Source organism: Podarcis liolepis (genome assembly GCF_965112155.1).
Source record: "Podarcis liolepis genome assembly, chromosome: 3".
NCBI classification, from domain to species: Eukaryota; Metazoa; Chordata; class Lepidosauria; order Squamata; family Lacertidae; genus Podarcis; species Podarcis liolepis.
Window position 1 is genome coordinate 72,727,778 of NC_139557.1, and position 22,243 is coordinate 72,750,020.

The 22,243-nt window shown below is 42.5% G+C and overlaps 2 long non-coding RNA genes across 5 annotated transcripts in view; one reads left to right on the forward strand and one right to left on the reverse strand.

Moving 5' to 3' along the window:
- Positions 1–10,738, forward strand: part of LOC310703889 — a 45,854-nt gene extending 35,116 nt beyond the window's left edge. For 3 of the 4 annotated variants that reach the window (XR_014524431.1, XR_014524432.1, XR_014524433.1), the window contains one exon: positions 1,785–2,206. This is a non-coding gene — a long non-coding RNA (uncharacterized lncRNA). Of the gene's footprint in view, positions 1–1,784; positions 2,207–9,525 lie in introns of those variants that run through there. The other variant, XR_014524430.1, reaches the window with a different exon arrangement.
- A 2,270-nt stretch (positions 10,739–13,008) lies between these two features.
- Positions 13,009–17,941, reverse strand: LOC310702470. Its single transcript, XR_014523514.1, has 3 exons — positions 17,703–17,941; positions 16,900–16,995; positions 13,009–13,206 (listed from the first exon to the last, which is right to left on the reverse strand). It is a non-coding gene; the product is annotated as an uncharacterized lncRNA (long non-coding RNA).
- Between the last annotated feature and the right edge of the window lie 4,302 nt (positions 17,942–22,243).

Here is a 22,243-nt window from a genome sequence, read left to right on the forward strand (position 1 = left end):
CATTCTCCCCCTAGGCTCCACCTCAATCCCTTTGTGGAGTCCCCCCAAGCCTCTGGAGCAGATTTGGTGAGAGTGTGGGGTGCATATGGGGAAAGGGGAGTCCTGCTGGGCAAGTGAAAATTTCTGCACTGATGGGACACGTTACTAGAATACCATCCATTATCATTTTTCCTCAAAGGTTGTTTTTTTTTTAAATAAAAAATATAATGATGATTTGGCACACACACAAACTTCACATGTGCCAATACAGTTCAGATTTCTAGTACACCCTGATATGATCATGGATAAAAGAAATGTACAGGAATGTACAGGAATAGGTCTCCAATATGTACTGTGAAGGATTCTTCTGGTCAGAGAAGAATCTGGTCTGGCTTAGAAGGTCTGCCTGCAAACATCAAATAGATATCACTCACCTTCAAAAAGTATATGTATTACCAGCCTTTTCTACCCCCAAAATATGGAATTTCTTTTTGCAGCTGTGGAACCTTTTAAAAAAAAGAAAAAAAGATTAATATAGTGCAATCAATGAATATGGCACTTTACATAGCAACCAAAGCCAAAACAGTGTGTTCTTGCCATAAAGACTTCACATTCAAAATTTCAAGAGAGGGAGAACAAATAACACATGGAGCAGAATTATACCAAGATTTAATATTTATTTCATATGCCACTTTTCTATTGAAATAATATTCAAAGCAACATACAAGAACAGAGAGGTGGGGAAGGAGAGAGCAAGAGAATAGTTAACAACGAGGTGGAATGGGAGATGGAAAGCTATGAATAAAGTGTTTCTGTCAGGCATGAGAGACTAAGGGTGGATCTACACACAGCAAAAAAGGCTATAAGTCAGAAATTAAATCATTATAACAAAAAGGGGGGAAATGCTATGGGAAATCACTTAGAAATTTTATGTTTGCTCTCTGGAGCCACCTGGTGTTGCATGTTTATAAAGCATTCAAAATCCTGTTTCTTGACTAATGTAGCTGAGTCCTAAGTCAAATGTTTCATGGGAAAGCAGTCTTTTGAGGAATAAGCAACAAAGATGGCCTCTTGTATGGCAGAGGTGGCCCTCCAGGTATTGCTGGTCTACAAGTCCAGACCATTGTCCATACTGGCTGGGGATTATGGAGGTTTGAATCTCACAACATTGGAAGGCCACAAATTTCCAACAACTGATGTAGGTGTTGTGGGGAGGAGGGTGCAGTTATGGAGGCTCTTTCAAGTGCTTACATCAAGACTAGCACAATATGTCAACCCTCAGCAACCTTCTAATTATTTCCAAAGCTTCCTCCTCCAACTTTCCTTCTGTATGGCCTCTCGGGTCATACTGAAGGCCACAAAGATTCTGTGAGCAAGGGGTGAATAGGCCTCTTCCTTTTGGCAGCGAGTCCGGGTGAGAACATCACCACAATATGATAAGTGGCTTTTGTAATTGAAGAAATGGAGAAGCGAGTCATTATAGCTTTGCCTTTCTTTCCTCTAGGCAGGCTACTAGAAGTTGATGTACTAACAAATTGGTCCAAGAGCTCATAAAACAAAAGGAGGCATTATGATGTCATGGGGCAAGTTCTGAGGAGAGAGAAAAGGGAAACAGCGGTAAACAGAAGCTCGGCCAGTGACTCATAAAACCCCAGAGTAGTTTTAGAGGAGGAACAAATGACTCATGTGGCTTACAAGCCACAATTTTGCATGGAAAAGTTCCAATAATGCTGCCCTCTTTCAGAAATCATCTTCTGTCCTTTCTTTAGAAAGAAGAGGGAAGATCAAACTTTCCTTCTCTTCAGCTCACTGAAACCTTGGCGCCTGTCACCATCCCAGGAGACGAGCGAATCCTCTTTGACGACTGCTCTCCAAGTAACTATAGCTCCTTCAGAGAGGGATTGGATCTATTGGTTCTCACCTGCTGCTTTCTAAAGCAGTCATTAGTAATACACACAGGGGAAATCTGGTTCTACTGCTCGGGCTCAATTCTATCACCCTTCGGCTTGAGAAATAATTTCTTAGTAGGGTAAATCATCTGAAGATATAATCTGTGGATGCATCCTGGCGTTTTAGCAGGTCTAGTCATGGCACTGGACAGGTTGGAGGAAATGCCTCAAGAACTAATCCTTTGGACTCTGGATGTTCAGCATCTGCTGGAGAGCAAAGGCAGCCTCACTGATACCAGCAGCCCTTAATATCCCAGAAGCTTTGGCATTATTATCTGATGCCCTTTAATGTTTGATGTTTTATTGTATTTTTAGTATTTTGTTGGAAGCCGCCCTGAGTGGCTGGGGAAGCCCAGCCAGTTGGGCAGGATATGGATGAATGAATGAATAAATAAATAAATAAATAAATATAAAAGAAAAGTTAAAATTCTTTAATTATTTGTTTGTGTGTGTGTGTGTTTTTTAAAAAACTAATTTAATTGTAAGCCAAATTGGAGGGATTTATATCCTGAACAGGTTATAATACTATTGTATCTCGTCCTAGATCCTTATGGTGAATGGCACATAAGAAGCATAATAAATAAGACTGGATTTTTTCTTATTTAATTACTGGCCACAGAGAAAATCTAAGCAGTAGCACTGAGGTTATGTGATTATCATTAATATTGATTTACACAGTCATACCTTGGGTTACAGACGCTTCAGGTTGCATTTTTTTGGGTTACGGACCCGCCGAAACCTGGAAGTACCGGAACAGGTTTCAGTGGTTGCATATGTGCAGAAGCACTAAATCACGCTTTGCACATGTGCAGAAGCACCGAATCGCAACCCGACTGCGTGCAGACGCAGCGCTGCAGGTTGCGAACGTGCCTCCCGCATGGATCATGTTTGCAACACGAGCGTCCGCTTTATACCACTCACATGCCAAAAAAGACACGGGTGTTGTACCCATATAGGAGAAATATTTATCATTATTTTGTGATGGAAACCCTTACCTGTAATAAGCATTTACAGCGAAATGACACCAAAGCAGAAAGAGCTAACCAAAGTGTTTAATCAATGTTTGTATTCATTCTTGGTTTATTAATTAAATATTTATACTGCTTAATATAATAACAATAAACACTTTAAGCAGTTTACACAGAAAATAATAAAAGTGCAAGCATTAATGTTCAATCAAATTCCTAAATAAGTAAAATGCATGTTTAAGTAAAAACAGAACAAAACTACATATTGTAGTGAAAAGTGTAAGACCTTTCACCTTCAAAAAACTTTTTTGCTGTTCTCTGTCAAAATTAACTTAGCAGGAAAATATAACAGATAACATATTAATCTGGGAATAAACAACAAATCCACCCCCCCTTTTTTGAATAGCTGTTTTACTTCTGATTAGTCACATTCCTTTCCTTGCCATTCCAATATAGTTCCTCTATTATCCACCCCCTTTCCCCAACTTTGGGTGGGAAAACCATGTGATTTATGCCTCCGTCATTCTGTGCCTTGCCATCCAAGCATATGCTTTATGGTATCTGATAAGCTTTGAAAGCCATTGTCATTTCTAACCCTCCAGTGCCTTGATTGCTGATGCTGCAATTACCTATCAGATGACTCTGCAATATCAGTGGCACACAGGGAGAGCATGCAGTAATGTGCCACCACAGGTGAGGGACAAGAGCTGATTTTTCCAGACATCAGCCTGATCAAAGAAATTCTCTGCCTAGGGCCTCATTTGGGGACAGTTGATAATGCAGAGCTGCTTCCCTATGGATAAGTGAGCTTTGCTATTTTCAAAGAATTTTACATACAGAATTTTTGCTTCTTCCCTTCCCCACAGAACCACTCAGTTCCAGCCCTATTCTGAGTTTTCTTTTGTCATTCTAGCATGCATAATATAGTGAACTCAGATATGAAGATTGCTACTGTATGGACAATGTGTCCTTGTCAGTAAGGTTGAGGAGAAATGTCTATTTTCAATTAAAACCAATTAACATGAGATTGGACTTGCCAGTTATCCATTGCTCACAGTTATTTGAAATGTATACATACCCAGAGGGGTGCGGGTGGTGTTGTGGTCTAAACCAAAGAGCCCTGGGCTTGCCGATCAGAAGGTCGGCAGTTTGAATCCCCATGACGGGGCGAGCTCCCATTGCTCAGTCCCTGCTCCTGCCAACCTAGCAGTTCGAAAGCACATCAAAGTGCAAGTAGATAAATAGGTACTGCTCGGGCGGGAACGTAAACGGCATTTCCGTGTGCTGCTCTGGTTCACCAGAAGTGGCTTAGTCATGCTGGCCACATGACCCGGAAGCTATATGCCGGCTCCCTCGGCCACTAAACCGAAATGAGCGCCGCAACCCCAGAGTCATCCACGACTGGACCTAACGGCCAGGGGTGACTTTACCATTATACATTCCCAGGCTGTTGCATTACTGCTTTAGTTCACTGCCAGTCTGAATATGGTTGTTGAGTTGCATTGAGTTGAGTTGCATTGAGCAAGTTTGTGCAGAAAAGTAAACTTTGCTGGAGGAAAGCTGCTGTAATTGTCAGTTGTCTTTTTTGGCACAGTGATAACTTTTCTGGAAACGGAGAAGGGCCTCCCCTAGACAAAACGAGATACAGTATAAAGAGGTACAGTATAGAGTGGCTCATTTTTTTCTCCCACCAGCCTCTTACATGGTTATACCAGGATCCCAAAGCCACTTGCCCTGCCACAAATTTTCCCAGAAACTCATTTCAGGTGCCAGGTTCTGGGTACATGTTTGGCATCATGCAGAATGGCATCATGCACAGTGACATCATTGGCATTCCTGGACACAGAGATCATATTGCAGTCACTTTCCCAAAAGTACTCAAGGAGGACTTGCATTGGGAGGTGAGTAGTAACTAATTATGGAGAAGACAACCGTGACCAGTTGCTCAACACCATTTATAATTCTAAGAATGTTCAGCTCCATGAAAAGAAGGCAACTGAAAATGGCATATCATTTGCACTGCTCCAAAACGGGGCCTAAACCCTGATAGAAATGGATCTAGAAAATCAGTTTCCTTCAAGAGTGCCTAGATCTGGTCCATGACCACCTGCTCAAGAACCTTGCCCAAAAAGGGGAGAAGAAGGATATTGACAAGCTGGTACATGTGCCGAGGAGGGCAACCAAGACGATCAAGGGTCTGGAAACCAAGCCTAATAAGGAACAGCTGAGGGAGTTGGGTATGTTTAGCATGGAAAAGAGGAGACTGGAAGGAGATATGATAGCAGTCTCCAAATATATAAAGGAGTGTCCCATGGAAGATTGAGTTTTTTCCTGCTCCAGAGGGTAGGATCCAAACCAATGGCTTAAAAGAAAAGAGATTCTGACTAAACAGCTGGAAGAACTTTCTGACAGTAAGAGCTGTTTGACAGTGGAATGGACTCCCTCAGAGGGTGGTGTGGTGGTCTCTCCTTCCTTGGAGGCTTTTAAGCAGAGGTTGGATGGCCATCTGTCATGGATGCTTTAGCTGAGATTCCTGCATTTCAGGGGGTTGGAATACGTGAACCTGAAGGTCCCTTTCAACTTAAAAATTCTATGATCCCCATCATTAAAAATCATGTGTAGAATTTTAATGATTCAGATTGTGCATGATTTGGGGTAGGTGGCCAGAAGAAGATCACCTGGCTTGGCCAGGAAGTTCTCCACCAGGGAATACTATGAACATCTACCATTTGCCACCTGAAGACACTTTCAACTCCTTCCTGTAATTAGTTTAGTGTCACAGTGTAGAATCAAAGTGCAATATGAGTTTGGTATGAATTGCTCTGAAGCTGTGATTCCAGCTTCACGATACAGGTGTGCAGGAACTCTTGCTTTCACCTGCCTTGCTCTTCCTCAGACAGGTGTCAAATTGTGTTGACTTCTCTCTCTTAAAGAGGCTGCACTCTTCTAGTGGCAGATTCCAACACTGTAGGAGAAGCTAGCTTAAGAAGAAAAATAAATAGCTTTAGGGTTGTTATGAGGTGTGTGTGTGTGTGTAATCTCATTTGAAAACACCTAGTGCACGGCCCAAACTTATATCACATTTGATGGCAAAGCCTCAAGGCAAAATAAAAGAAAAAGGGAGGCTTTATGACAGGAGTGCCTGGTCTGCTCTGGTCCATGGAGTCACAAAGAGTCGGACATGACTAAACGACTAAACAACAACAACAAAAATCTATGACGCAATCTGAGCAAATTCTCCCATGGGCACAGAACACTTCTCCAAGTAATATTTCATATTTGTAATTGTCATTATTCTTACCAGTCATACTGACTGACTCACAACAGGGCTGTCTTTATGACTGGCATGCATTATGTAGCAAAAGACATGGGAATAGTGGGGGGAAAGGTCATTTTATTCTAGAGATGCACACTCAGATACTTTGTTTAGGGTCCAGGGTCTATAATATAATAATAATAATAATAATAATAATAATAATAATAATAATAATAATATATCTTTATTGTCATTGCCCCCTTCGGGGACAACGAAATTACTTGACTGCTCCATAAACACTAATTAAACAATACAGTATAATACAGCAAGGGAGATTAGATGACTTTCAAAGTCCAGGCTTCCCATTCAGGGCCGAGATCGCTCTGGAGAAGAAGCTGTTCTTAAGACGGCTCGTTCTTGTCTTCATCGTCCTGTATCTCCGTCCCGACGGCAAGAGCTCGAAGAGACAGTGACCAGGATGCGATGGATCTTTTACTATGTCCAGTGCCTTCCTATGGCACCTTGTGACATAAATCTCTAAGGTGGAGAGTGGGCAGCCAACAATGCTCTCTGCTGCCTTAACAACCCTGCACAACCCCATCCTGTCCTGGGTAGTACAGCTTCTGTACCACACACATAAGCCATAAGTGAGCACGCTCTCAATGGCACAGTGATAGAAGGCAAGCAGCAGTTTCTGCGGAAGATGGTTTTTCCTTAGTATTCTCAAAAAGTACAGTCTCTGCTGTGCCTTCTTCACAAGCCCCCTTGTGTTGACACTCCAGGACAGATCCTCTTGTAATTCAATGCCCAAAAATCTGAACGTTGTTACCCTCTCCACACAGACCCCATCAATCAGAAGTGGCTGGATGTTGCTCTTCTGTCTCCTGAAGTCCACCACAAGCTCCTTTGTCTTCCTTGTATTTATGAGCAAGTTGTTAGCTCTGCACCACTCTATCAGCCGCTCGACCTCATCTCTACCTCATAGATCAAGCTATGTGCAAAAACAAAGTTCCATGGGAACCTAGCCTAGTCCAGGGCTCTCCAACAAATGACAAATCTTTGAAGTGTCCCTCACTATTATGATTATGTGATTTGTCACATTTCATGTATTTGTGCTTTTGGATTTTTAAAGCCAGATGAACAAAGATACAGTACGATGGTGGGCGGAGTGCCAAGTAAATGATAAATTATACAAGTCAGAGGTCGGAGGAGTTGGAGTAGCTATGGACTTGTAAGCATACATTGAAGTAGCAGAAGAGGAGGTTCTGACAGCAGTGGCGTAGCGTGGGTTGTCAGCACCCGGGGCAAGCCCCCTAACCCGTGGATTTGCGCCCCCTAACCCGTGGATTTGCGCCCCCTAACCCTAACCCCCAGATGTTGCGCCCGGTGCGGCCGGCCCCCCCTGCACCCCCCACGCTACGCCACTGTCTGACAGATCGTCAACTGGAAGAGCAGCTGTCAGTGGGTCATGCTAATGCCTCAGCAAAGCTGCGATAGTTCCTTCTCTGAAGGAAGTTTTCAGGAGAATGAATAGGCATTCCTCTTAGGGAATTCTGGCATTTCTGGAAGTTTTGTGTCACTACAAACATGCACCAAACAAGATCCCTTCCAGGTCTTGGAATCAGTGAAACAAAATGGTTTTCCATTATGAAGTGCACATTTCTTGGAACTGTGTAAAGGGTTGATGATCAAATGGGGAATTCTCTTGGCTCACATGAAAACACCAGCCTTTGGCCCACTGCTTCAGATTTATTGTTCTGGGAAGCAGGTCCCTGCAGCAACATTAAAAGCAAAAGTCTGCAAGATAGCCTATTGTCTAAATAAGTAATTATAATGAAACTCATTTTTAATCAAAGGAAGGTCTTATCCAAACTGTAAATGAAACTTGGTGAAGTTGCTGTTGAGGGCTTAGTATCCAGAAAACATGAATCTGAGCCAAGTGGAACTGGAAAGATGGTGGTTTTGGTAATGGTTATGGCAATAGTAGAAGAAGAAATATTAAGTATTTGTATTAATTTTTGTGTGGGGATTAAAATACATCTCCACAATTGGCAGTGATTCTTTAATTTTAGTGGGGTTCAATGGGACAGTCCAAATCTCAGGACTTGGAATACAGCTTTTGTGACTGTATTGTAGTTCTCAGGACCAGATTCTTGTGGATGATTACAGATTTCCCACATATGTAATTTGAAAATGTTTCCTTGCACTATGCAGATATTTATTTTCTATGGGTGATAGCCAACTAAATTATATGCAGAGCAGACTACTGAAATCTTAAATCCATTAATTTCAAAAGGTTTACAAGCTGAACAATTCCTCTCCTAATATAGACATATTGTTGTACACTTGATAGGTTGGAGAACCTAAAACAGCAAAGTTTGAAGAAGTGAAAATTTTGAAGGATTGCTGCATTTCCATTAGTGTGTTGGTTCAGCAACAGTGAATAAGGCAGGTCTGCATAAAATTGCAAACTGAACTGAATTTCTCCCCTAACCCCTACATCCTAAACATCTGTGCGTACACTGGCACACTTGTCCAGCACCATTCTGAAAGAGTGCACGTAGATTTACTTGCACAAGGTTCCTTCCAGAGGGATGCAAACACTGGCTGATTGGTGCTCCTGAGCCCCCCGCGTGTAAAGTCATACCTTGGAAGTCGAACAGAATCTGTTCCGGAAGTCTGTTCGACTTCCAAAACATTTGAAAACCAAAGCGCGGTTTCTGATTGGCTGCAGGAAGCTCCTGCAGCCAATCAGAAGCCGTGGAAGCCCCGTCGGACATTTGGCTTCCAAAAATAGTTTGCATACCAGAACACTCACTTCTGGGTTTGTGGCGTTCGGGAGCCAAAACCTTCGAGAACTAAGCTGTTCTAAAACCAAGGTACGACTGTATATCCATATGCAGACTGATGCCAAGTACATGCTGCCTGGGTGGCATGGCCTACATGAGTGTTGGCATCTAGCGGGTGAGATCCCCTTTCCCCATTCATACTGAATGCCTGAAGGAGGTTTCTGTCTCTCTTCTTTGAGACAATATCATGTTCAAGTGAAGACTTCCATGTGTGAATGATTGGACACCCCAGAAGGAACATTTTGTCTCAGTGCCAAGAAAGGGCTCTAAGACTTGTGGAATAGCTACTGCAGAATGATTGTAAAGCTGCTTATTTCCTGTGAGTATTTAGCAGCTCAGTTTAGACCCCTCTTTGAGTGATATTTGACCCCTCCCCCTCCCTGCACTCTGTCTATGCACATGATAACCCACTGCTTTCAGCTTTCCCCTTATCTCTTGTTTTTTATATGCCTGCCAGCCCTGTCAGAACAGCTGGTTTCTTGAGCTGCTGCTGGTGCTCTGACAATGCTGTTCTACTCCGACAGTGGCATCACCGGAAGGTATTTGTGCTGCGTCTGCAATGACAGAGCCTGACACTCAGAGCTTGACTTCTTCCGACTGCTTGAAGGGGGTTGCCAGCGAATGCCTGCCTGGAAGCTCTAGCATTGCTGCTGCCCACGCTTCGAAGAAAGACAGCGCCTCGGAGGCAAATGCCGCCTTCCCTGAGATGATCAGGTTGCGCGACCTCGCTCAGCGTGACCTTTGCACGGGGCAGACTTTGTCCATGCCGGTTTGTGAGTTTACCCTCAAATCACAGGGACTGTGCTAGTGATTAGGATGTCAGATTCTGAAGGGAACTGCAAGATACAGCAGCCTCTCTGCAGTTCAAATCAGCCCTGATTAGGTATGAAAAGTAATCTGTCTCCTTTTAGACTGAGGCATTGTCTGCCTGTAGACATTAGCATTTTATCTACTTAGAAGATGTCAGCGGCAACAGAGTGTTTGTTGGAAGTATACTTCTGTATTGTCATAAATGGCCTGTATTCCCTCCCCCCCCCCTTTTTATAGATTGCTGAATGCTTATTTTGTCATTTCCTTTTTCAACTCGATGCCACTGATCTTAGCTCCTGGTTTCAGATTTCTTAATGTGACAGGGAGCTGAGAGAGAAAGAAGCAGATTGCTAGAAATATGGCTCAGTCAGAAGGGAAATTGTTCTGTGCAGTGCTGAAGAAGGTGACGGCTACAGAAATGGTGTAGAGGAAGGTGAAAAAGCACTTAGGGTGCAATCCTGAAACTCTAGAAAACAATGGTAAAATAAAAATAAAAATGGTTGTAATGGTTTGGAATTGCAACTTGTGGGCTTAAGTAGAGGCCTGAAGGTCCATCTAATACGGTCCTAAGTCATTTAGGGCTTTATAAATTAACATTAAAGAGTCTGGACAGAGTAAAAGAACAACAAATGGCATTCCCTTCAACATTTCTCTGATGAAAATAGGGACATCCTATTCAACAACAACAACAGCAACTTTATTATTTATACCCCACCCATCTGACTGGGTTGCCCCAGCCACTCTGGGCTACTTCCAACATATATAAAAACATAAAGGTAAAGGTACCCCTGCCAGTATGGGCCAGTCATGTCCGACTCTAGGGTTGTGCGCCCATCTCGCTTAAGAGGCCGAGGGCCAGCGCTGTCCGGAGACACTTCCGGGTCATGTGGCCAGAGTGACGAAGCTGCTCTGGCGAGCCAGCACCAGCGCAGCACACAGAAACGCCGTTTACCTTCCCGCTATAAAGTGGTACCTATTTATCTACTTGCACTTAAGCGTGCTTTCGAACTGCTAGGTGGGCAGGAGCTGGGACCGAAAGACGGGAGCTCACCCCACTGCGGGGATTCGAACCGCCGACCATGCAATCGACAAGCCCTAGGCACTGAGGTTTTACCCACAGCGCCACCCGCATCCCTTTTATATAAAAACATAATAAAACATTAAACATTAAAAAAACTTCCCTATGCAAGGATGCCTGCAGGTGTCTTCTAAAGTTGTCTCCTTGGTTCAGGGGTTGCATAACTCTATACCCTCCAACATTTCTTGGATGAAAAAGAGACGTCCTAAGGAAAAGAGGGACATTCTGGGATCAAATCAGAAACTGTGATGGCTTCTGTAAATCTGGGACTGTCCCTGAAAAATAGGGACACTAGATTCTGAAATTGGTACTCAGGGATACTCTACATCAAAGTAGTGGCCCGAGGGCCACATCCCCTCTGGACAACCTTCAGGGCCACATGATGGGCCAGTAGTGGGCAGGGCCAGTTGCAACATCGGAGGAGCAACTAATGTAAATTTAACCTTTGTAAAGTAGGCTGGTTCGTACACACACTCACACACCACTCTGTATCTACCATTCAGACAAGCAAGAGTCCAAGGACTCATTCCAGCTAGGCAAAAACACTTGTGTGCATGTGTGCAGCAGAGCTGCTGTACTCTCGCCAGGCCACACCCCTCACTTGGAGGTGGAAGTTCCCCCATCCTGTTGACCTAATTCAGCTACAGGGACCCACTTTTATGCAAACAATTTTCCATGCACAGATCTGCTATAGTGAGAACAGAACAGTTTGGGAGGAAGACTGAATGCAACCCATTTCTGACTTTTTCGGTTCTTGCCCAAAGCTATGTGCACAGCTCCAGTTATGAATAGTTTTCATATGTGTTTATTTGGTTAGGAACGAGACTGTAATACCTCATGTTGTTATTGATAGGACAAAAGGTGTTTAGCCTCAAGATCCTAACAACTGTTGCAGTGCACCAAGGATGTTATCAGACAATGCTGAGTTATACTTTTAACAATGGTTACAAAAACATGATTTTCTCCTTTCTCTGTATTGACATATTGTAGATACATTGCAGAAGAAGGGAGGGGAATTATTTTCTGTCATTCTCTGCAGATATGAAGGAGAGAAGAGACTGAACATAATTTGGAAGGGATTGGATCTTGAAGTGTATAGAATCATGCTTAAATGGATAGATTTGGAGGGAAGGGATGTGGTTTATACAAGAAGGTTGTACATATTCTTATACATGTCAGATATTTGTACAATGGGTTGAACTATTGTTAGCCCTGGTTTTACTGGTATTATTTGCTGCTGAATTGTTGCTGATATAAATTGGTACTATAAATTATGCTTTATTTGTATTTGTTGTTTTATATATTATATTTGTATACCACCCATTGAGATGGGCTTTTCAGAGCCCTGGGGGTTTATATCCAAGCTAGACTCAGATGAATTCTCAGACTCAGACGATACCCCTAGTTACCACCTGAGAAACAGTTGTCTATATTTTGCCCAAGCCAGCAAATGTCTCCTGTGTCTTGTGCCTGGTCCTCTCACAAACAGATCTGTTTATAAGGTCCAACCTTTCACTTTACGCACAATTTCCCTGTCAAATGACTCTTTCTAACCACAGCACAGGTTTTCATTTGTCAATTCCCAATCTCTACCTATGCCATTAATTTAGTGTGGACTGTATGTCTCTAGAAATATTTGGTGAAAATCCTACTGTTTGTCAGAAAAACCTAAGCACTGCTTTGCTGGATCAGGCAAAAGTTCTATCTAGCCCTATGTTTTCTTCCTGACAAGTCCTGGGAAGCTCAGAAGCACACTGTGATGAGCGCTGCGTAGCACACTGGAGGTGCTTAATAAATGTAGCATTGCAGTAACAGTACTAGTAGTCGCTGTGCATCCACAGAATTGTTTGTGGTGTCTTATTTCCCAGGTCCTGCAAATGCAGTGTCCTCTGAAAGTCTTGAAGTCAAGGAAAATAGAATGGAGGGGAGGGGTGCTTCTCATATATCACAAGTCCAGAAGCTGCTGCCAGACTAAGAGGAAAATGCTTAAGCATAGCATGACTCCAAAAGGAATTCAATATTCCACTCTCCAGAGTGAGCGACTGATCAAAGCGACTAGTTCTGAAAAGACAAACTCTCCCATTCCACCTGTGCAAACTTTATTTAAGAATGAAAGATCTTTGGGGAATGTTAATGACAAAACGCCACTTCGTTTAAGGATCGGAGCAGCCTTCTCTCCAGATCTTGCATCCCTCAAATGTATCGATGGATTCTGTCATCTGTTTTTTTAACGGTGGGGCAAAGTGGGTCTTAGTAAATCTTCCATATGTGATGTAAAGCTTCTTAGGAGCTTTTTTTAAGGATGACTCCTGCACATCTAAAAAAGAAATAGAGAAAACATTATGTTGCACTGGCATTCTAGTCAGACTTTTTCTGGCAGTAAAAGCAGATATGACCAGTTCAGATTTTTAGGACCCCATTTTTGAATAAAAAGCAGCTTACTCATCTGACAAGATGAAGAAAGCAATATAGGAATGGTTAGTTAAGCTGTTGAGAGAAAGGGGGATATTAGGAAAGAGACAAGGCACCACAGTGCCACAAATATGTACTTCTGTTTCCTCTATTGAATTCTGATGACCACACTGAAGCCATGTCGGCAGTTTTGACATTTGGTGAGGGTCCTAAGAGTACTCTCTAGCCTCTTTCAACCAAAATGCAATTTCCAGGTGTCCCTGATAATTGCACATAATCCCAGTTTCAGTATGTGATGTAGGTCAGCAATGGGCGGAAGGTTCACGGGAACCACCAGCCAACTTGGGGTGGATCACTAAGTGATCACTGTTTGCTGGGAATCTTGCAGCAAATGCTGGTGGACCCTGATCTAATCAGGCAGGACATTTCTATGTCCTTAAGCAAGACTAGCAGGTCAAAGTGGGCAAGGCCTTAACTACATGTAAGCAATTAACAGCCATGGTTAACAAGATTTCAAATAGTTGCCAGGGGAAGGAGAGCAGGGCCCTAATTGTGGCCTGCTGGAAAAAGGTTAACCATGTCTTCTTTTCCATGACATCAATGGAAAATACCGTATTTTTCGCTCTGTAACACGCACCCGACCATAACACGCATGTAGTTTTTAGAGGAGGAAAATCCGTAGGCATGCCACCCGTAGGCATTCCCTCCATAACACGCACAGACATTTCCCCTTACTTTTTAGGAGAAAAAAGTGAGTGTTATGGTGCAAAAAATACGGTACTTTCTAGGGCAGCCTTTCTCAACCTGTGGGTCCCCAGATGTTGTTGAACTACAACTCCCAACACCCCAAGCTAGCAAGGCCAGAGCTCAGGGATATTGGGAGTTGTAGTCCAACAACATCTGGGGACCCACAGGCTGAGAACCGCTGCTCTGTCAGCAGCTTGGGGGGAGTGTCACACAATTTTCATGGAATCTATTTTGTACAAAAACTGAGGATGCAGATTGCATATATGGAACCTGTGCATTTTCAGGTTGACTCTGTATATTCATTCTGTTTTAAAGGAATGTTTGCACAGGGCTGTAAGAAAACCCCAATGCTCCTGAGTCTTCAATGCAAGCCTCCTAGCATCATAGTCAAATGATACCACTGAAGTCAGGGCTGACTCCTGAGGATGGCAAAGTTGGCCATTTACTAAGGCCCCCAAGACCAGCAAAGGCACTGCCATCTCAACAGAGGTACCATTGTCACTTTGCAGAGACAGCATGGTAGAATTCTCTGACTACATTTTCTCTTCCAAATAGGGGGGCTCAGTGAAGCTGCATTTCCTGAGCATCCTCCTTCGCAAATACTGAAGCTGACACTGTCCAGCCAGCCATTTATTTTTCAGCTGGTTCTGCTGTGATTTCGCAGCCTTTAAGCTATTTGCTTTCCTGCCGCAAGGCCTCCACGGATGTCACCTGTGCTTGGAGTAGCGCCAGCAGCAACTGGATTTGGCCCTTGGTGCCTATCTTTCATAAAGCCTTTCACATTTGAAAATGCTATCAAACTAAAAATATAAAAGCACAAAATTGCATCAGATCAGGCAGCCACAATTACAGCAAGCACATGAGACAAAACCCATTGTCATTTATCTCTCTGGGGACACCGTGCCTTTTGTTTCAGAGCCCTATTATTGGCATTGTACATGTTCTAAAATTATAATAATTAAAATGGTGATTATAAGTGTCAAGGATTGCAATTCCCCCCTCCCTAATAGCTGGGAACGATCTGTTCGTTATTGAAGGAGGAGGGTGTGAATTGGCTTGAAATCCACATTGGTTTAAAAAAGAGAGAATTGAACAGAGTGCAGAGCAGATATCCAGACCAATGTCGTCGTGTTGCCAACCAGAACCCAATCACCTTTTTTGTATGAGGGTTTAAGTAAACCTTGGCAGCCCTCTCTTTTTAAGAATAAAGAGCACTTTGAGACAGGAGAGTCTGGAGCAGATAAGTAGCTGAGGAATGAGCACCTTTTGCTTCTCTGTTCCAAATTTCCCCCAGGGCATTTGCCCCTCACGTGAAATTTATTTATTCATTCTCAAACACTGATACACCCCCTTCCATACCAATCCCAAGGTGATTTACAACCTTAAAATATGATCCCTCAGGCAATAGGCAAAATTTAAAGCCAATAAAAGTTTAAAGCCAGTAAAGCCAAAAAGAAGAAGTACATATTAAAATGCAACCATACATTCAGTAACCAGAACACTTCTCAAGGCCAAATCTCAATGCATTTTCAAAAGGCATTGAAAACTCATTGCACGCCTTATTTCCAGGGGGAGACTGTCCACCAACAGAGAAGGATCTCATTCTGGTTGCCACCAGACGTGTCTTTGCAGAGTGTGCTACAACCAAAGATCCTCAATGCTCAGCCATATAATGAGGTTGGTCTATATGGGTGCAAGTGTTCTCTTGGTGGGGAAGCAGTAGATAGGAAAGGGCTATTTCAGCTTCTCTCCATTTCTCATTTTTCCAGTCTTATGTTTGGTCCTCCACATTTCTGCAACATTTTCTTTCTTCTTCTTCTTCTTCTTCTTCTTCTTTTTTTTTTTTAAAAAAAAGCCTTCATGAAAATTCAGTGCAATTTTTTAAATAACAATAATATTTTCTTTTTCCATTTTGAAAGTTACATTTGTTACTCAACAGTTATATTCCAATTCAACAGAACTAGTGACTTCCTGCTCACCCAACACCAATGTTTATAACCCAAATTACATACAATTGCATTTTAATGTTCTTCCTTATCTAATTTCACCCTCATGAAAATTGTGAAATTTTTCCTCATACACACATTTCTGCAAAGCAGTCTTCCATTATATAACACATTCTTGTATGTTGTTTTCACTAATATATACATCAACGTGCACATTTTACCTTTGCATTTACATTTTTGCACACATTACTTGGCCAGAGAACTGCACTGCAAAATTCGGAGACGTGTGAATTTTGAAGGATGGCTGGGTTTTGGTTTGCATGGCGTTTTGGAAAGTGCAAATTCAGTATGTTTGCCTTGAAATGTGAACTGCATCAATTCCTCCCCCATCCCTGCCTGCGGCAACTGTCTCACTTCTGAAACCTGATAGAGTTTCAAAGCATTTTGCAGTAGGAGAAGAAGGTGATTGTTTTTGAGGACAGGGCAGGATGGAGAGACAAACTTCTTATACATCTCTACTCAGAAGTAAGTCTCCTTTAGTTCAATGAGACTTTCTCCCAGGTAAGTGTGCACAGGACTGCAGCCTTAAAACATAGCCAAACTATGGAACTCGTTCCCACAGGAGGCCATGATGGCCACCAATTTGGATGGTTCTGAAAGAGGATTGGACAAATTCATGGAGGGGAAGCGTACTTGTGCTAGAATCCTGCTTGCTGTTTTCCTACAGGCAGCTGGTTGACCACTGTGAGAACAGGATGCTGTACTGGTCTGACCCCACAGGCTCTTCTTATGTTCCTATGGCCCTGATTGCTTTGGGACTGGTTTCTCAAAGCATGTGGAATCTGAGATGAATTTCCATTGGGTGAGGACAGGGTAAGGGATGATGAGGGGGCTGCAGACTTTACCTTTGATTAGCCGGTGGTCAGGAAGTCACCGGCCTGCCTCCTCACACTCTTTTTAATGACGATAACAAAAATAGAAGGCAAAAGGGTCGAGATCATCTGGGAAACAGAGCAAGGAAGCAGGGAGAAGGTGGGGAGGGATGAACTGGAACAGAGGCTAGCGGAATTGGAGGAACGCTGATAAGTTCTATTTAGCGACTAACACAATGTGCGTTGTAGCACAATGGCCTTTTTCTGCAGGCAGATTATCCCAGCCAGTCTTTCCTATAATAAAGAAGAAGAAGAGTGTGTGTGTGCGGCAGCGGCGGGAGGGGAGAGAGAGGAGGGAAATAGAGCACCAAAGAAAAGGAAAGGCGGGCTGTGAGGCAGCAATCAATACTGCCCTTTATGCTGCCTGACATTTGAGGGACTTGTTATCAACGATTGCTGCCTGCTTTATCTAAATGTATCTCCCCACCTGCCAGGCGCAGTCCTGATAGGCAGCTGAACGTGCCGATGGCCTCTGCTGATACAGCCGACTGCCCAATTCACCCACGTGCTTCGGTGGCAGGAGCCTGATGGCTCTTGTCATTCCATCGCTGACACACCTCTGCCAGCCTCAGTGGGAAGGAAAAGGGCAAAAGAAACACACGGGGAGAGGGCATTTTCCAGGCTGATTGCTCTCTCTCTCTCACACACACAGCTATTTCAGGGTTTAAAAGGAACCCCCTTCCATTTAATAAAAATAAAGGGAGGTAGTGAGCAAACAGGAGAGAGGAAGGTGGGTGGAATCTGCCTGACTTCTTCCTTTTGTCACTTGCTTTTACCTCAGCTTTGTCCTGCGCTGTTCCTCTGGCAGAAATTGACTTATGCACACACACCTCTCTCTCTCTCTCTCTCTCTCTCTCTCTCTCTCTCTCTCTCTCTCTCTCTCCATCTCTTCCTGGTTTCCTGCAGAAGAGTGATAAGACTAATCTACAGCTCGACTGCTAGTTTGTCCTTTATTGTACAAAATGCTTCCGTTTAATATTTCATAATGTATACTCTCATACCCACACAAATATAGTATGAGGTATCCGTTTGAAATGCATATCCATGCTTTTAGAGACCTGCTGGTTAATAGGTGGGTGGGTGGGTGTATAGGCAAAGAATAATAAAATGAAAAATGGGTGTGTGTGTCACTTTATGTCCCAAAGCATCCCCATTAGCCCTTCCAGTTCAGTCTAGGCAAACCAGAATGTGATGTTCCTGTCAAGGGCAGCATGGTTTGAGCAAAGGGACCTTTCTGACTTTGCCAACTCATAACTCCTCAGCTTTAATGAAAAGTGATTTGATGGACACACATGAACACCACTTCCCAGATTTCCGAAACAACCTTAAAGTGGAGTTTTGCACCTTCAACCCACAGTAGAAAAATACTTATCCTAAGAAACTGCAAACTACTGTTCTCTGCAGCTGCAACAATAGTCATAAGGAAGGCCTGGAAAAATATTTGCTTTACAGAACTGGCCATTTTGGCATTCCATTTTAAAATGCAGGTTTTTAAATTTGAAATCTGTTTTCGAATGTGAAATTCAAGTGTCTTAGATTTAAGTGTCTTAGTGTGTATCTGAAGAAGTGTGCATGCACACGAAAGCTCATACCAAGAACTAACTTAGTTGGTCTTTAAGGTGCTACTGGAAGGAATTTTTTTATTTTGACTATGGCAGACCAACACGGCTACCTATCTGTAATTAGATTTATTGGCAAGCCTTTATTGTTGGTATCAAAAGACATATCAGCTGTCAAGTACCAAGCAGTTATATCACATACCCTGTAATACTAATTGCTACAGATCAAATATTAAAAATCAATATTTTAAATTAAATATTAGAATTAAAGAACAGAGTGTTAAAGAATATTTGGAGCCTTGGAATTTGTTTTCAGTACTGAAACTAAGCACACCAGTCATTTTAGATAAAGATCTACTCCTGGTTAGCTATCTTCATTTCAGCTAATTCAGGTGAAAAAAAACCATTTTGTTGCCGCTAGGGATGGGTAAATCTTTCAATTTCTGTTTATCTTGGTTTCTCTTTTTTCCAATCTTCAGTTCAGTTAGTAACATTTCTGCATCAGTTTGTGAATTCTTTGTTTTTTATAAAAAAAAATCCTCATGCAAAATATCAGCATTCTACTATTGATTTCTCCTAAGGTACACATTTTTGTATGCAATTCTGCTTCATATGCACATTCTTGCAAGCAATTTCCCCACACATAATGCTTTGTTATATGTTATTTTCACTAATATGTGGATCATTATGCACAGTTTGCCCCAATATACACCATTTTGAATAAATGTTTGTTGTTGTTAGAGAATAGCATGACTATATTCAGAGAAGTGAATTTTGAAGGCTAGCTGCATTTCGATTTATGTAATGTTTTGGGAGCGCAAATTAAATAGGTTGGCATTAGAATAAGAACATAATATGAGCCCGCTGGATCAGGTCAATGGCCCAGCATCCTGTTCTCAGAGTGCCAGCCAGATACCTGTGGGAAGCCTTCAACTAGTACATGAGCACAACAGCACTCTGCCCACCTGCATTTGGCATTCAAAGGCATACTGCCTCCAGCAGTGGACATAGAACATAGTTATCATGGCTATTCGCTGTTGATAGCCTTGTCCTCCATGAGTTTGTTTTCTTTTAAAACCAACTAGTGCTTTTTTCTGAGGGGGACACAGGGGTACACATACCCCTAAACATTTTGTGAATCTAAGTTTGTCCTCATTGAGGGGCAGTATTTCAAGATGAGTAGGAAAATGAGACTAACCCTAAACATTTTTTTAAAGAAAAAAAGCACTGAATCAACGAAGGTGGTAGCTATCACCGCCTACTTTGGGAGAGATTTCTGCAAATCAGCCAGAGATATTCCAGTGGATCCTGCACACTTCTGGTCCAAACAACAAAGGCATTCTCTTTCTAAACACCCTCCAACATTTCTCTGATGAAAATAGGGACATCCTATTCTTCAACAGCAACAATTTTATTATTTATTACTCTGCCCATCTGACTGAGTTCCCCCAGCCACTCTGAATGGCTTCTAACATATATAGAAACATAATAAAACATATATCAATATGAAAATTCCTATGCAGGGCTGCCTTCAGATGTCTTCTAAAGGTAGTATAGTTACTCATCTCCTTGGTTCGAGGGTCACATAACTCCATACGCTCCAATATTTCTCAGGTAAAAATTGGGACATCCTAAGGAAAAGCGGGACATTCCAGGATCAAATCAGAAACCGGGACAGCTTCTGTCAATCTGAGACTGTCCCTGGAAAATAGGGATACTTGGAGGGTCTATCCCCTTGTATCTTTCCTTTGAGAAGCAAAGTTGAATACACTTTTATGCCCCACATTCCCTACAAAAGAAAGCTTGGGGAAGCCTTACCGTGGGAGAGAAAACTGTAGATGTAATCTTATAATAATAATTTTTTTATTATGGGCCCGAAGAAGCAAATGCACAGGCAGTCACAGATTCATAGATTCATCAGTCGAAACCCCCAATTCCCTATTGTAGACTACAGCTTGTATGAGACCTGCATTCCATGTGGTATGAATAGCTGAAGGCTCTTTGGTGTTTATGGTCCCTATCAGCAGCAAGGCCATAAGGAAATCTCGAGGGGGACACTTTGCTTAACAGGACTGTATGGCTCACACAGCCAATATTGGATTTATATGGATTATTAACCCGCATAGTCTCCATAGGTTCAGGACAGAAAGCAACATTTACAGATACAAAATTAAAACATGTTAATCCTTTTCTGAAAACCAGCAAAGAAAATAACCCCTGCTTGCAAAATGCTTTGTGAGATAAAAGGTCTACCATGGCATGTGGAAAATACTCAGGGTTGGACCTTCTGAACCTAGGACAGCCGTTCCTTACATCCTAAATACTGCTGGTGAGCTGAGAGAATCATAGAATCATAGAGTTGTAGAGTTGGAGGGGATCCTGAGAGATATCAGCTAGCCTGGGAGAAACCCAAGCTTTGCAGGAATGTAGAAAGTATCCAGAGACAAAACCCCGCAGTTGCTGGGGGGTGGGGTAGGGTGGGCTACCCCAAAGGGAAAGTAACAGTGTTTTCTGGAGAAGGGTGAGGCTGTCTGGAACCAAGAACAGGAACAGTCAAGAGTGCAACATTTGGATGCATGTTCCACTTGTACCTTCAACCATTCAGATGGTGCATGTAGGAAAACCTCTCCTTGGCAGTGTGTAGAGATGATGATGGTGCACTTAATGCAGACACAGGTTGATAATTTCCCAAGAACATTTGTAAGTAATCCACATACATGAAGTTGAGGGTTTAGAACAGGAGTGACTCACTATAGTTTTCTAAGAGGAAAAGCAATAACTAAAATCTAGTTCCTGCTGGAAAGTAGCAGCTTTTAAAACCCTTCTTGGGGTCAAGGGAGTTATGCATTTGCTAAGAAAGTAACCAATTATTGACAGCTCTTAAAGTACAAAGACCTTAGTTATCTGTGGCCTTTTATTTCAAAAGACAGCTTAAATTATTACCTGCAGTAGTGAAAGGTTTCGAGGTCTACGTGGAAATGTCAGCTTGTAGGCTTTCCTAGAAGTATTTACTTTTTCCTTAGTGATAATGAATCCATTTAAAAACCAGTATATGTAGTATGGGCTAGAGTATAATATTTCTCTAGCAGAGAATTGCTACTGCTATCAAGGAAAGTGCCACAGAAAATGTATGCAGGACAAATGTATTTTAAAAATACATGCATCAAAATGCATCAAAAAAACAAAAAACCCCTCAAAAATGTGACAAGATTAAGTCTTTGGTGTTGTTTGACTATAAGTAAATTATTCTGTACCAAATGCTTAAAATTGGACTGCACTTCAGGTCAGCAATTAATTTTAGGCCTCCTTGAGGTGGTAAACTACAGTATTTTTCCATGTATAAGATGATGCTTTTTGCTTAAAAAAAAGGCAAAAATTGGGTGTTGTCTTATACATGGATAATGAATGCGGAGGGGGAACGTGCGATTAATGGCAGCAGTAAGCAGGAGATTGGCAGCAGTGATTGGGTGGGTGATTGGTGGCTGCAGCAAGGCCTGCTGGCGATTGGCTATGGCTGTGGCAACTGGACAGGTGACTGGTGGCTGTAGTGAGGTGGGCAGGCAATTGGCGGCTACAGCGAAGTGTGCAATCAGCAGTGGCTGTGGCAAGCAATCGGCAGTGGCAGGCAGGCGGGTGAGTAATTGGTGGAAGTGACCTCCCCCACCCCCCAAAAAGCTAAACAACTCAATTTCTTGATTTTGGGTTAAAAAAAAATAGGGGTCATGTTATACATGGGGACATCTTATACACAGAAAAAT